The sequence below is a fragment of the Puma concolor genome, chromosome D3 (assembly GCF_028749965.1).
Source record: "Puma concolor isolate L17-30 chromosome D3, mPumCon1.1.hap2, whole genome shotgun sequence".
Lineage (NCBI taxonomy): Eukaryota > Metazoa > Chordata > Mammalia > Carnivora > Felidae > Puma > Puma concolor.
In genome coordinates, this window is record NC_141678.1 from 36,268,963 (window position 1) to 36,283,369 (window position 14,407).

The following is a 14,407-nucleotide window of genomic DNA, read 5'->3' on the forward strand; positions in this document are numbered from 1 at the left end:
CCGCAACAGGGCACGGCCACCAGATCATTGTGACAGTGCCAGAGTGAAGGGGATGATTGGAATGTCTGGGTTGGGGACTGATCCGGGAAGCATCAATGTGCATACAAGTTGGGATGACATAAGTCACCAGGCTGAGGTAATCTCACAGAGGTGTGCATCGTGAATCTCAAGTTCACGCTGGGTGTCTGCCATTCCTGCCTTTGGCTGCCTGCCCTGCCCTTTCGGTCTTTCCTGAAATGGAGATCTTTACGATCCCTTTCCACAGGATGCTCTTTTCTCCACTTTTGTTTTTTTGGAACCATGTGGTTGTGAGCTGTCAGCCTGGGACAGAGAATAATTTGTGACAGAATGTGGTTGCAACGGATAGCTTCTTCCCACCCCCCCCCCAAATCTATGAATTTAACAGTATAATTTACAAACTGCTTGGCAAAAGAGTTGTTTTCATAATATTTTCCCCTCTGTCTTGTTACTTTCTTGCCAAGATTCTAATGGTATGAACTTTCATTCTTGTTTTTTTTCAGTATCAATTCTAATTCTTCGTGGAAAAGCATTTTTTTCTCTTCCACTGTGTGTTCCCTTTAGAGTTAGTTTACTGCATGTTTAGATCCTTTTGAAGGGAATAAATTCTAATGTATGCATTTAACAGGGGGCATTATCTAGGCTTGAACGTATTCATTAAAATGACGAATAAACTAAATATTTCAGAGATTGAAGGTGACAGGCTGCTAAAATCGTAGAGCATAATCTTCACAGATGCCCACTCTACTGACTCCTCGTGATAGCTCTGGGTTTTCTGTGTTTTGTTTAATGGCCAAGAAAATGATAAAGGGTGGTATTCCAGTAGACGTGCATTATTTAAGGTTTCAGATAAAACACTTAATGGGAGAAATCTTATAAGAAAGGGGATTATTTTATCCCATGCAATATTTGGTTGGTTTTCAACTTAGCCGAAAACAGTGAGTCTTGGCCCAGTGTCCGATGTTAAATAACAGCAGCATGCCAGGCTGAGAACACGATGTACTCAGCCACTGGTTTGAGGTTTGGGCCCAATTTGGACTACCGAACTGGCTGCAGAAATTTTTCCAGAAGACCCAAGGATGCCAGCCCAGAAGGCCATGAAAGCCACCACTGCTGCCTGGAGTTACTGATCGCGTGGCCCACAGCACTGGGACTGCCTCACCTTGAGAAAACAGGAAGCCTTCCTCATAGCAAGAGTGAAGAATAGGAATAGCCCAGGGCCAGCTTAGCCCCCCGCAATATCTGCATCATGGGGACTAGTGCTAGGCTGTCCTTCAATGTGGGAGAAAATCAGCAATATCCTTCATTTATTCACTAAGTATTTATTGAGTACCTCAACGGTGCCATGCGCTGTTTTAGGGATGTAACAGTGAACAAATGGGTATAATAAAAGCCTCTGTCCTCATGGAAGTTATACTCTTGTGGGGAAGGGCAGACCCGGATGGAAACAAATACTGTCTGCAGGATGTTAATCGGGACCAGTCTCCAGAGAAGCACGCTCTTCGGGGTGGGGACTGTGAGGGTCGGTCGGGCAGGTGCTACTCGGCTCCGACCGAGACAGGAAATCGGAGAAAGAATGACTGAGAAAACAACATTTGAGCAGAGACTTGAAAGAGGGAAGGGAGTGAGCTCTACCGACAAGCAGGGAGGAGGAGCATTCTAGGCAGGAAGAAAAAGTTAAAAGGTACAAGACGAGACTGTGAAATACCGAGGTGGGTCTGCAGTGGACACACTGGCAGAGTTGGGGGCACCTCCACAGATCCCCGAGGGGACTTGGCTTTTTCTCCGCATGAGATAGGAGCTATGGGAGGATTGTGAGTGCTGGGGTGATGTGACCTGGCTTGTTTTTTTTTTTTTTTTTTTTAATTTTTTTTTTTTCAACGTTTATTTATTTTGGGGACAGAGAGAGACAGAGCATGAACAGGGGAGGGGCAGAGAGAGAGGGAGACACAGAATCGGAAACAGGCTCCAGGCTCTGAGCCATCAGCCCAGAGCCCGATGCGGGGCTCGAACTCACGGAGCGCGAGATCGTGACCTGGCTGAAGTCGGACGCTGAACCGACTGCGCCACCCAGGCGCCCCAGACCTGGCTTGTTTTAACAGGATCATGCTGGGAGAGGGGTTTAGAATAGAGCACAGGGGTCAATGGTGGGCACAGGAAGATCAGTTACGAGGCTATTGCAATGATCCACGCAAGAGATTAGGATGATTTGGAATAAGACTGTAGCAGTGGAGGTGGTAAGACACGGTCAACCTTGAGGTATATGTTGACAGTGGAGCCTTCGGTGTTTGCCCATGAATGCGAAGTAGACCGTGCTGGTAAGACATCCAGGTTTCTGACCCGAGTAAGATGGAGTTGCCCTTGACTGAAATGTAGGAGCCTGAGAGGAGCAGTTTGGAGAGGTAGGTGGGGAAATGAGGGATTTGGTTTGGGGCTAGTTTTGAGGCATCAGCCATCCAAAAGGGACATCACGTAGTCAGCTGGCAACAAAGGGGAGAGAGAGATCCAGGTAGATAAGGGCATAAATGTTGGAGTTGTCAACAAAAAGATGGCATGTAAAGCCGTAAGACTGAATGAGGGCACTTAGGAGGGGAATTGGGGGGACAGGTCACAAGGAGGAACCAGTAATGGAGACGACAAGGAGCAGCCAATTGACGAGGGATGGAAACCAGCAAGGAAGAGGTCAGTGAGAATTCACACAGAGGGAGCACCAGTGTGGACAAGCCAGAGAAGAATGTAGTTTTTTTTTTTTTTTTAATTTTTAATGTTTATTTTTGAGAGAGAGAGAGAGAGGGAGAGAGAGAACGAGCAGAGAGGGGCAGAAAGAGAGGAAGACACAGAATCTGAAGCAGGCTCCAGGCTCTGAGCTATCAGCACAGAGCCCAAAGTGGGGCTCGAACCCACAAACTGTGAGATCATGACCTGAGCCGAAGTCAGACGCTTAACCGACTGAGCCACCCAGGCACCCCTGTTTGTTTTTTAAGACGGGAAAATGTACAGCATTTTTGAATGCTTATGACCCAACAGGGAAATTTTGACGAGGCAGGGGAGAAAGGAAGACCACCGGAGCTTGAAGGGGCAGGAAGGGATGGGCCTCAGTGCCCAAGGGAGGGACTGGCTTCAGCCACCGGGCAGACGCTTCACCCAGACAAACAGGAAGAATGGCAAGCACGGGCACAGAGGTCTGGGGTTGAGCGGATGTGGGTGGTCCAGGGGCAGGACATTTGAATGGCCTCTTCTGATTGCTTTGTTTTCCCAGCAGCAGAAGCAAGATGGTCAGGTGTGGCTGCGGATGAGGGAGGAGGTGTAGGTAAGGTGGGGAGAGAGCATACGTTTTGAAATAGTTGCCGGTAGCAGTGGTAAGGAGAACGGATGAGGCTGCAGATATATGGGACTGGCCGGTGACTAACCTTGAGTCCCAGAGCACACTGAAGGGTTCTGAAAACAGAGAGAGGAAAGAGGCAGGGATGCACTGAGTGGTATGGGGGTGAAGGTCTAGGGGAAGAAGGGAGAGCTAGATACCTGGGCTTGCTGAGAAAGAGGCATCATGAGATGAACCCTGAGGGTCTCAAGGCAGAGGGTGATGGGGAGATGTAAGGCTTGGGGTAGAGGCTGTGGGTTTATCCAGGAGCACAGAACTCTAGGGCTCCCTCCTCACTCCTCATAACTAGAATGAAAAAGAGGAAGAGGAAGAGAAAAACGCAGAGGATGACACTACTCGGAATTATATCCCAAAGGTGGGGAGGGGCAGGACAAGTGGTCAGAAATTCATGGTGGAAACATTCCTGGAATGGACACTTGCTGGAGCAATCCAACTCCTGTGATAAAGCTAAACTTGGTTTTCACAATCTGCAAATTAACAACTCCTTCCTGACTACCTTTTATGCTCAAAGTACCATGACTAGGATCTGCAGGGGAATTCAAGGTGAGTAAGAAGGCTGGTACCTCATTCTTCAGCATACAATACCAGAAGCCTCGTGAAGTGCCATGAGTGAGCTACAGAACCCAACGGGGGGGGGGGGGCGGGGAGAGTGGATAGGAAGGCTTGGAAAGGCTCCTTGCCAGAGGCTGTAATATGAATGGGCTCAAAGGACGGGTTGGATTCCAAAGAAAGAGGCCTCGTAAGCCAAGACAGAGAGGTGGGGGGCACAAAGATATCTCTGTGATCAGATACGCACTTGGCTGGGCTCAAGCCCGGGTGCAGGTTGGGGAGTAGTGGAGGACAGGCTTGAGAAACTGAGGCTTTATGGTTTGCTTACTGGCTTTGCTTACTGTCTAGAACAGCCTGTACCGAATTTAAGGAACAAGAAGCCGCAGAACATAACAGAGCTGTGCCTTGAGAAGAGGAAGTGGGCAGTTCTACGCAGGCTCATGGAAGAAAGGAAAGGTCGGGCTTTCAGGGACCATTGGAAAGGCTACTGCCTCACACGGCTGAGGTAAAGGGGCGAGTGGAACTGACAGGGCACAAGGGACTCACAGAGGGCACGCTGCTGGCCACACACTGGTGCGCTCGGGTCTCAGACGCCCAGCACGGGGTGGATGCTGGTGCCATTTATGGAAAATATGCGGTCGGCTTCCTGCCAGGGAAAACGTGTGTGTGGGTTCAATGTTTAAATGGAATTTAAGCCACCAAGTGCTCCATTCCCGCCACATGTGAATGGTTTCGGTGGCCAACCAAATACCAAATTACCACTCTTGGCATTTGGAGGGAAAGGGGAGAAAAAAGTTGGGGGCAGCAACTATAGGAACCGTTGGCAAGAGAAACCGAGGAGGTGGGGCCGCCTTTCAAGAGGAGACAGGAGGCAAAACAAAAGTAGAAAATAAAATGGCAGCTGTGGAAACATGGGAGATGACTGTCCCCCCAAGCATGCTTCAGAGCACTCGGGTCCCCAAAGATACTCTAAAATGTCAACTGAGGAAGCCACAGCCACTCTGTGCTGGCACTTTTAGGACTTCACGGACTTCGGAAGCTATTTTAGTTACTTTTCATAGGGGTTTGGTTTTCACCTTTTGTGGAGGTAGATTTCTTTTCTTTTTCTTAAAAATAGCAACATCCCGGCTTTAAACATGATTGCGAGGCAGTTCATTCACGTCTTGTTGCTCAGAGAATTAGAATTCCTTGCAGTGTGTTTTTCATTTTTCTCACCTGTACCTTAACGTTATACATAATCGCGAAGCATCTCCGAGATTTTTCATTTAAATTACATATCGTTGTTTTTCTTCCTGGGAATATAGAGTCAATCACTACTCTGGAATAATCTCCCTTCACACTTTATGTATTATTTGTAACCTGATTATGCTTTTGAATTTATAACTCTTCCTTTGTCCCTAATTTCCACCGTAGGGCATGCAGAACATGCATGGCTTACGAGTAATACTCAGAAATATAATTTCTCATATAAAACTGAGCTACGGGATTGTTTGATATATACTGTCTCTAAAAAATTAATCTACTTTTTTATTTTTGTTCTAATTTCATGACAGTTACTGCTTTCATTTATTGATGTGGCCAACACCCTGTGGGTAAGATGATCTATCAAAACCTTATCACTTACTATCTGGGCACTAAAAGTTTCAAGAGAATTATTAGTGCTGTTCCTATTCTGATGAAATAGCTTTATTTTTTCCATTTGCATTTCTCAAACCATGGTCAAGTAATAAAATGAGGACACAACTTGTCAATTATAAGGTATCAACTGTGTTCACTTTTCAGACAAAGTGGATAATCCATAAAGGGAACGTGAGTGGGTGTTTTTGAGGATGCACCTGTTAAGAGCCCGCTTTGGTTGAAACCAAACTTTAAAGGCATTAAAATAAAAATGTGCTGTCCCTCAAATTTTCCTCCAGACGATGTGTCTGGGGTCATGATCTAGCTTATGTTTTTAGCTCTTAAAAATCATTCCTGTGGGAGAAAGAATCCTCATAGCTTCCTGCACAAAGTAGTAGCTGTTTACCCAAACCCTTTGTAGCTTTTGCTGCTGCCTAAAATTGGTCATTCACTATTTTATCAAAAAAATAAGTATACTTAATAAATCCTACGTGGTTGCTAGAAGAAATCATTATTTCTGAGATTCAAAAAATGTACAGAGTCTAGCGCACTGCACGCAGAAACGTGAGGGCCTTTGCACATGGCCAGTAAGCTACCTGCACCAAAGGTGACCCTCAGAAACATAATGAGGATCCTTGGGCTCTTAGGAGAGATTCGGGTCACATAATCTGCCCCCCCCAGTATACTCATTTAGTAAGCATACAACTTTTCCTTAAACAATGAAGTTCTTTAATAAAGAGGCTTCTATTAATTGTGCCATTCTGTTCAATATTTTCTAGAACAGAAGTTCTCCATGTATAGAGAGTTTAAGAACATTTGGAAGTGTTTCTGAAACATGCAAATGGCTGGATTCTCCAGGGACTCAGGATCAAAGGTCTGGGGTAGGACCTAGGAATCTATATGTACCACCCTAGGTGATTCCCTATACAACATGAAGAAAAATTCCACTTGAGAGCCTCATCGGTCCTAAATATTTGGTGAGGAAGGTATTCACAGACAATGGCAAAAAGGGAAAAATATTTAATTGGGTTTTGATTTTAAAAACACCTCCCAATATATTCATGTCTCACTTTGTCAGCAACTTTCAGTGCACTATTTTATTTTTTTAAAATTTTTAATGTTTATTTATTCTTGAGGTGAGGGAGGGGCAAAGAGAGGAAGACACAGAATCCGAAGCGGGCTCCAGGCTGAGCTGTCAGCACAGAGCCCGATGTGGGGCTCAAACTCACCCTGAGCCATGAGATCATGACCTGAGCCAAAGTCAGAATCTTAACCACCTGAGCCACCAGGCGCCCCAGTGCACTATTTTAAATGATCTTTTGACACAATTAAAAGGCTAACTTATGGAGGCATCTGGGTGGCTCAGTCGGTTAAGGGTCTGACTCTTGATTTGGGCTCAGATCATGATCTCATGATTCGTGAGATCAGGCCCCATGTTGGGCCTTGTGCTGACAGCATGGAGCTTGCTTGGGATTCTGTCTCTCTCTCTCTGTCCCTCCCCTGCTTGCTCTCTCTCTCTCTTTCTCAAAATAAATAAGCATAAAAAAAAAAAAAAGACAAACTCATGGAATCAAACACTAGTCTTAGGAGTAGCCATAGGAAGTAGAGATTAAACGATATTGCTAATTGTAAAGGAATTTAAGGTATGCCAACTGATTGCCCAAGTGCTACGGCTGACCTTTTTGAAGTCCTACTTTATATAAGATATACCAGGTATCTTATATAACTTTATTTAATATTATATCATGAAGTGTAATCAATACCATTTTATACATGAAGAAACTAAGGCAGCAGGAGCGATCAGGAGAAGTAGCTTGTCCTCAGACAGTGAGAAGTGAGGGGCACTGGGTCCAGGCAAGTCTGTGAGACTATGCCTGCTTCACTACATCGCAACTTTTCCCAGTAACACGGAAAACTTGGGCGACTCCTGCTAACACTCTGAATCATAAGACTCAAGTTGAAAATTATCTTGATCAGCTGTAAAGAGGAGAACCTCAGAAAAGAATGAAAACATACTACCGAAGTGCAGAACAATGCAATAAGGAAATTAAAATCCTGCAAGAAGAGGAAGATAAATATAGGAGGACATGGGCGTCCTGGGCCTAAATGCAGAAAAGAAAGGCGTGGTAATACAGTCCGTGTGATTTTGAAAATGCCCCAGAGAAGTGGCAAGCACATGACCCTGCCAGAACACAATGCACTGGTCAAGGTAGAGACGCTAAAAAGGAATCGAAGAAAAGAAGCACCAGTGATCAACAGGGTAGAAAAGAAGGACCATGCAAAAAGAGACAGGGAATTAAGATCATTTATCTAACCAAGGAGGAGACCAGCAGGTGCCCTGATGCAGTCTTCCACTGGAGCTTTTCAAGAGTAAAGGAGTATTTCTTACCCACCTTTGACTTCTGGCGATTAGCACAATGCTTTTAACACAGTGGTCACTTAGTAAGTCTTTACTGAATGAATGTCTTAAAACCTACAGCCGGTATTTATAAAGAGAGTAGTGACCACATGGGACCTATGTCTGTATGCAGGATATTTTTGAACACGTAGGTTTAAACAAGCATGGGAGCTCTCGTTTTTACAGAGAAAAGCTGCGTCTTTTCTTCTCTATATTCTTAGTGCCTAGAATGTAGCATGTACTCAATAAAAGTCAGAGCCAGTTAAATGACTTTTGGTTGTCCATAAAAGGGCATCTGGAGCCTCAGCACATAAAAATGAAATGTATTACAAAGGAGCGTTTATTCATTCCTATCCTTGGGTTGAAGAATAGTTAGCTGACATGAGACAGGTCAGTTCTCACCCCCCAACCCAATCTATAAAAAGTAAAAAAAAAAAGAAAAAAAAAGTTATACTTTCTTTATCTCTTCTTCATTCCTGTCACCATGAACCTGGCTTATTTCCCTTCTGGACTTTTGTACTGGACTCCCAGGTAGACATCCCTTCCAGTCTCTTTTACACACTGCAGCTATATTGGTCTTCCCAAAGAACTGCTCTAATCAGGTCACTCTTTCATTTAAAAACACAACAAGAAACCCAAGGGTTTCCTAATGCTTCTTTCAAAAGGCAATCAAGGCCTTCCATGAGCTAGCTCCAACCCCCTTTCCTAACTATATATCCTTCTTCTTTTCACTTTCCTTTATCTATGTTCCAACCCAATGGACATGTTCAGTTTTCTCCATACATCCAACATTTCCCCTTCTCAGGGCTCCTGCTGCTCCTTCTCCATGGAAACATCCCCCTATTCACTTTTGATAGGTTCCAACTGTGCCCATTTTTCAAAGGCCACCCAGCCCAAATATTGTTCTCGATTGCTTTGTAGGAAGTACTCCCCATCCCGCGGTACTGCTATAGAACCTTGCTTTACCCTTCTTGCATAGAACTTATTTTTACCCTCAGTTCAGTCATTTTGGCAAATTCCTTCTATCATCTGCTAACATCAGGGCCTTGAGACAAAGCTTTTTTGGCTTTTTGGCCCTCATCTGACCTGGCCCAATATCTTATTATGTATCCACAGTACATGTGAGAATACATGTGCTGAATGGAAGATCTGTCGTGATTAATCGCATTCTGAAGTTGTGCTCTTTTCATAATCTACCTATTCTTTTCCCATTTATGTTCTTAGGTAGCACGATGGATATAAAAAGAAAGAAACAAGAGACAAAAATGGAAGTATAATTAAGTAAAGATGACAACAGGCTTAATTTTGTGGTCTTTCCTCTACTGATCTCCAGCATGTAGCAGGGCGATTAGGAAGATAAAACGCATCTGTAGCGATCTTCAGATAACCTTACACGGGCATCCAGACAATATCCAGAGAAAGAAGGAACATGACTGAATGCTGGTTCCACTGAGCACACCAAGAAACAGCCAGTACACGGAAGAAGCCAGTAAATTTACTGGCCAAACTTTCATCAATGATAAAATGCGATTAATAGAATAAAAAGAGCATGGAAATAAATACTAGTGACAAAATGTTATATTTTCAGTGCCAAAGCAGTGAAATATATATCCATCAATGACGAGAAAGTTAACTGGGTACATATCAGAGAGACAGGAAATGAGTATCTGTCAAGAATAAAGTGTTACGAACTCAATATTCGTAATGATTAAGTAGCTATAGACCATTTTTCACCATCATATATGGAATTCGTTTTAGAAGTCTTTCAAATGGCCAAAATTTCTGCTGGAGAATAATGACAACAGTCTGGGCCTTTTTAGAAAGAAAAAAAAAAGAGAAGCTTATAATAAGATCATGCTAACATGATTTAAACTGTTAAGAATAATTTGATTTAATAAAATGGTTATGTCATTTCTATGACCATGCTCTGGGAGTATTTTTTAACTTCCTTGTTAAAAAGAAACCAAGGAAGAAACAAGGTAGAAATCTGAAAATTCTCTTTATTAATCCCCTAAACTGTCTAAAAGACACATGTAACCCACTTTGACGAGGTCTCTATACATGTGTGCATGCACGTATTTGTACATAAATATATACCAGTATCTAAAGAAATTATTAAAAGACATAAAAGGAGAATCCACTAGATTGGCAATATCAAAGGTAATTTTGTTTATCATGTTTACTGTGAAGTCATATATAATCTTGGGTAGAAAGGTAAAATTAAACCCTGCAAAGACAGGCGAAATCCCAAGTAATAACTGATATGCCAGTATATGTTCTGACCAAGAGCACCAACTGAGGAAGCTGTTATAATTAATAATAAACCACAATTAATAATTGCATCATTAGCAACACCAATAAGTAAATTAGACTGAACATCAATTACATTGCTGAAGTGATGTCCTGCTTGAATATTTACTAGGAGTAAATGGAAAAACTCATCAGAGATACTGATAGATGTGCTGAACAGGTGCCATTTATTAACTGCGAGACAAGTGCCAGGCTTACTTACAAAGATTGTTTCTCAGGGATAGTTATTTACTCTCCTAAAGGAAAACAACATGTGGAAGAAAACTCGCATTGCTTCTCATTCCCTTATGAACTGCTGTGTATTTTTCCAACTTCATATTCAATGTCTAAAAAAGTTACTCAATGAGATAATCTAGAAGCCTTCTTAATGGAGTGCTATTAAAGTGCATCCTCTCGTGCTCCCTTGAGAACTGATGTAACTGAAGGGCAAATCAGAGAAAGGTGTCCACATATACACCAAGGACAGTGAGGAACAAAGGAACTCCAAATGGCCAGGATGACAAAGGGAGCCTGGCATTTTATTCTATGGCACAGGGAAGAGCAGAATAGGTTATACACTGCTTTGGGCTATTCCTGCTTCAAATAAAGTAGTTGTCTTTGAAAATGTGGTAACGTTTTCATCATTATCATAATCACCATTATTGCCAGTAGCAAGATAATAGCCTGGGTCATGCTGATGCAGTTTATATCCCAAAGATAGGCAAATGGAGAATATCATCTGTGGGGGACTCGTTACAAGCCTTGACATATGATAGAATAATAACGTTCCTCTCACGCTCCAGTGCTCCTGGAGACCACAGTATGTGCATGGTGCTCATGTAAATAACACCCTCCGCAGCATCAAGAAATCCATTCATTTTCCCATAAGTTCACATTTGCACCTTTCAGAAGGGCTGCAGCCCTCAAATTTGGGAGTGGTGGTGGCCCAGGTTAATGACCTAGTTCTCTTGAAAGATCAGAGAGCCATAAAACAACCTTGTATTGGGATAAGAGCAAAGCTACCAAAGAAGTTGCTAGCAATGGCCAATTCCTCCTCTTTACCCTGAGCCAGCTTTGTGCAGGTCCTTTCTATCTGTCATTGTATTCATTCTCCCAAAACCTACCAAGAAGCTAAGAAAAGTAATCTCTCTGTTATGCAGATAGGGAAGCTGAGATTTAGACTTTAAGAGATTTGTCCAGGAAACCTGGACTTTGGATTCATTAACTTCTATCTAAAGTAAGTGTAACAGACAAACAAGAGGAAAATAAAACAAATTCTTTCTAAATTATGTGCATTGAGATCCAGAGTTCCTGGGTGAACCACTCTACTAAAATCCGATACAGAGACTCGTTAGGCCCAGATTCCTGTTGGATATGACTGAAAACTGACCTAGGAAATCGTGGGATTTTGAAAATGATCTTGGAATCTAAACCTGAGGGCCCTCAACTCACTGTTCCCCATGAGCTGGTCAAAGGGACGCGTAATTCTTACACCTTTCTCTCACTTGTACTCACTGGGCAGACGAGAGAGGACAAGGACCATTGCAAACCGGAGGTTTATCCTAAGCAGCCCTACTACTGGCATGAAATTTCTTTGAAGTCTGTTGTTCAATCTTTTCAAAAAGTAAAGATAAAAAAGCATGCAAATGTTGCATTTTACTTCATGACATGTTGATTTTTAACAAAAATATTGTTTTGAATGATTTATCAAGTAAAGTGAGACTCCCTTGGCCCTATATCTTCATGATGTCATAGATTCACATTCGACAAGCACATGAGATGGGAAAGCGGCCAAATACAATTCTGTAAAGGAGAGCAACCTCTCTTCCCCCTGTCCTTAGGACAGCTTTCCTGGAGAGAGAATGGCCACATGGTTAAGAATATATGATGGGGCGCCTGGGTGGCACAGTCGGTTGAGCGTCCGACTTCAGCCAGGTCACGATCTCGTGGTCTGTGAGTTCCAGCCCCGCGTCGGGCTCTGGGCTGATGGCTCAGAGCCTGGAGCCTGTTTCTGATTTTGTGTCTCCCTCTCTCTCTGCCCCTCCCCCGTTCATGCTCTGTCTCTGTCCCAAAAATAAATAAACGTTGAAAAAAAAATTAAAAAAAAAATAAAGAATATATGATGGTTACACTAAAGGAGGCTGACCAGGCATGAAAACCAAATGACATAACTGACCTACCTAGACTAGATCCTATAGTGGAGGAGGGAAATGTACAAAGGGCATGTTAGGTTAACTGACAAATGGGAATAAGAACAGTAAAGTACTGAATTAATGTGAATTCATCAAGTTGATCACTGTACTATGATTACATAATAGAACATGCCTATCCTTAGGAAATATGCACTGAGATATTTAGGAGGTGAAGGGTCATGACATATGTCAGTTGTCCTTGAATCCTTCAGAAAAAAAAAAAATTGATGTATGCGCGTGTGTGCAGGCACGCACGCATGCAGAGAGAGAGCAAATGATACAGCCAATAGGGTAAAATGTTTATAAGAGGGAAATCTGATAAAGGATATACCGGTATTCTCTGTGATATTTTTATTTTTGCAACTTAAAGTTTGACATCATTTCCAAATAAAAAGTAAATGTGTTCTGTGTTTAAAAAAAAAAAAAAAGTAAAAGAAAAGAAAAAAGAATATATGGTGGCTAAGCTAGAAATGCCATGGTTTGAGTACGAATCAGATTATTACCCAAGATCCTTTCACCTTGGTAATGAAGATGACAATTCTAAAAGTAGCGTGAGTGTTGGGGTGAGGTGGGGGGGCGGATTTTCACATGCTGGAATTTTAAGAAGCCTCCCTCTCAGGGGTGCCTGCATAGCTCAGTTGATTAGGCCTCTGATTTCGTCTCAGGTCATGATCTTGGTTCAGGTCATGATCTCGGGGTTCGTGGGTTCGAACCCCACGTTGGGGTCTGTGCTGACAGCTCAGAGCCTGGAGCCTGCTTTGGATTCTGTATCTCCCTCCCTCTCTGCCCTTCCCCTGCTCGTGCTCTCTCAAAAAATAAACATTTAAAAAAATGAAAAAAAATAAATAAAAAGAGGCCTCCCTCTCAGTCCACTAGAGTCGCTGAGGACCCTGTCTAGCATTGACTGATACTATCAAGAGGGCAGATGAAATGAGGCAATCTCGTTGAAGGGACTGTGCTTTTTCTCTTTTCACTTGCCCATCCTGACTGTCCCCTGACTCATTTACAAGGTCAGTAAAGCAAGTGAAATACAATAGCCAAATTATGGAAAGAGCCTAAATGTCCATCAACTGATGAATGGATAAAGAAATTGTGGTTTATATACACAATGGAGTACTACGTGGCAATGAGAAAAAATGAAATATGGCCTTTTGTAGCAACGTGGATGGAACTGGAGAGTGTGATGCTAAGTGAAATAAGCCATACAGAGAAAGACAGATACCATATGGTTTCACTCTTATGTGGATCCTGAGAAACTTAAGAGAAACCCATGGGGGAGGGGAACAAAAAAAAAAAAAAAAAAAAGAGGTTAGAGTGGGAGAGAGCCAAAGCATAAGAGACTGTTGAGAACTGAGAACAAACTAAGGGTTGATGGGGGGTGGGAGGGAGGAGAGGGTGGGTGATGGGTACTGAGGAGGGCACCTTTTGGGATGAGCACTGGGTGTTGTATGGAAACCAATTTGACAATAAATTTCATATATAAATAAAAATAAAAAAAAAAAAAAAAAAAAAAAAAAAAAAAAGAATTCTTTCTCTAAAAGGGGAAATTTGTTTATTCTAGATCTATCCTTGATATTTTCTTGATCTGTTGATTCTTCTACATCTTGCTGGGTCACAGTCATGAAGGAATTTCTGACTCCTTCCCATCCCGATTACGTATATGGGATCATACCCATAAATACTTAAAAAAAAAAAAAAAAAAAAAAGAAAAGAAAGTCTCTCACAAATACTAAGTATTTCACAGGATTCTAAAAATACTCATTTATGAAGGAGACTAGTCTAAAGCCAACCAAAACAGCAGAGCATGGCCCTTTGCCTACAAATTTTTGAATGAAATTGAAGGATTTCTTAGACATAAAACTGTCACAATTAATCTTGATGCCTTATATTCTAAATTGTAGTGACTTTTTTTTTAATTTTTTAATTTTTAAAAATGTTTTTCATTTATTTGGGGGGGGGAGG

The 14,407-nt window shown here is 42.5% G+C and overlaps 1 protein-coding gene and 2 long non-coding RNA genes across 8 annotated transcripts in view; 1 reads left to right on the forward strand and 2 right to left on the reverse strand.

Moving 5' to 3' along the window:
* PTPRM (protein tyrosine phosphatase receptor type M) overlaps nucleotides 1-14,407 on the reverse strand; it is an 801,865-nt gene that overhangs the window by 234,693 nt on the left and 552,765 nt on the right. The window lies entirely within an intron of this gene.
* On the reverse strand, nucleotides 467-2,284 carry LOC147575500 (uncharacterized). The gene is made up of 2 exons (XR_015242453.1): nucleotides 2,104-2,284; nucleotides 467-1,854 (listed from the first exon to the last, which is right to left on the reverse strand). It is a non-coding gene; the product is annotated as an uncharacterized LOC147575500 (long non-coding RNA).
* LOC147575501 (uncharacterized) lies at nucleotides 4,266-9,524 on the forward strand. The gene is made up of 2 exons (XR_015242454.1): nucleotides 4,266-4,454; nucleotides 9,189-9,524. It is a non-coding gene; the product is annotated as an uncharacterized LOC147575501 (long non-coding RNA).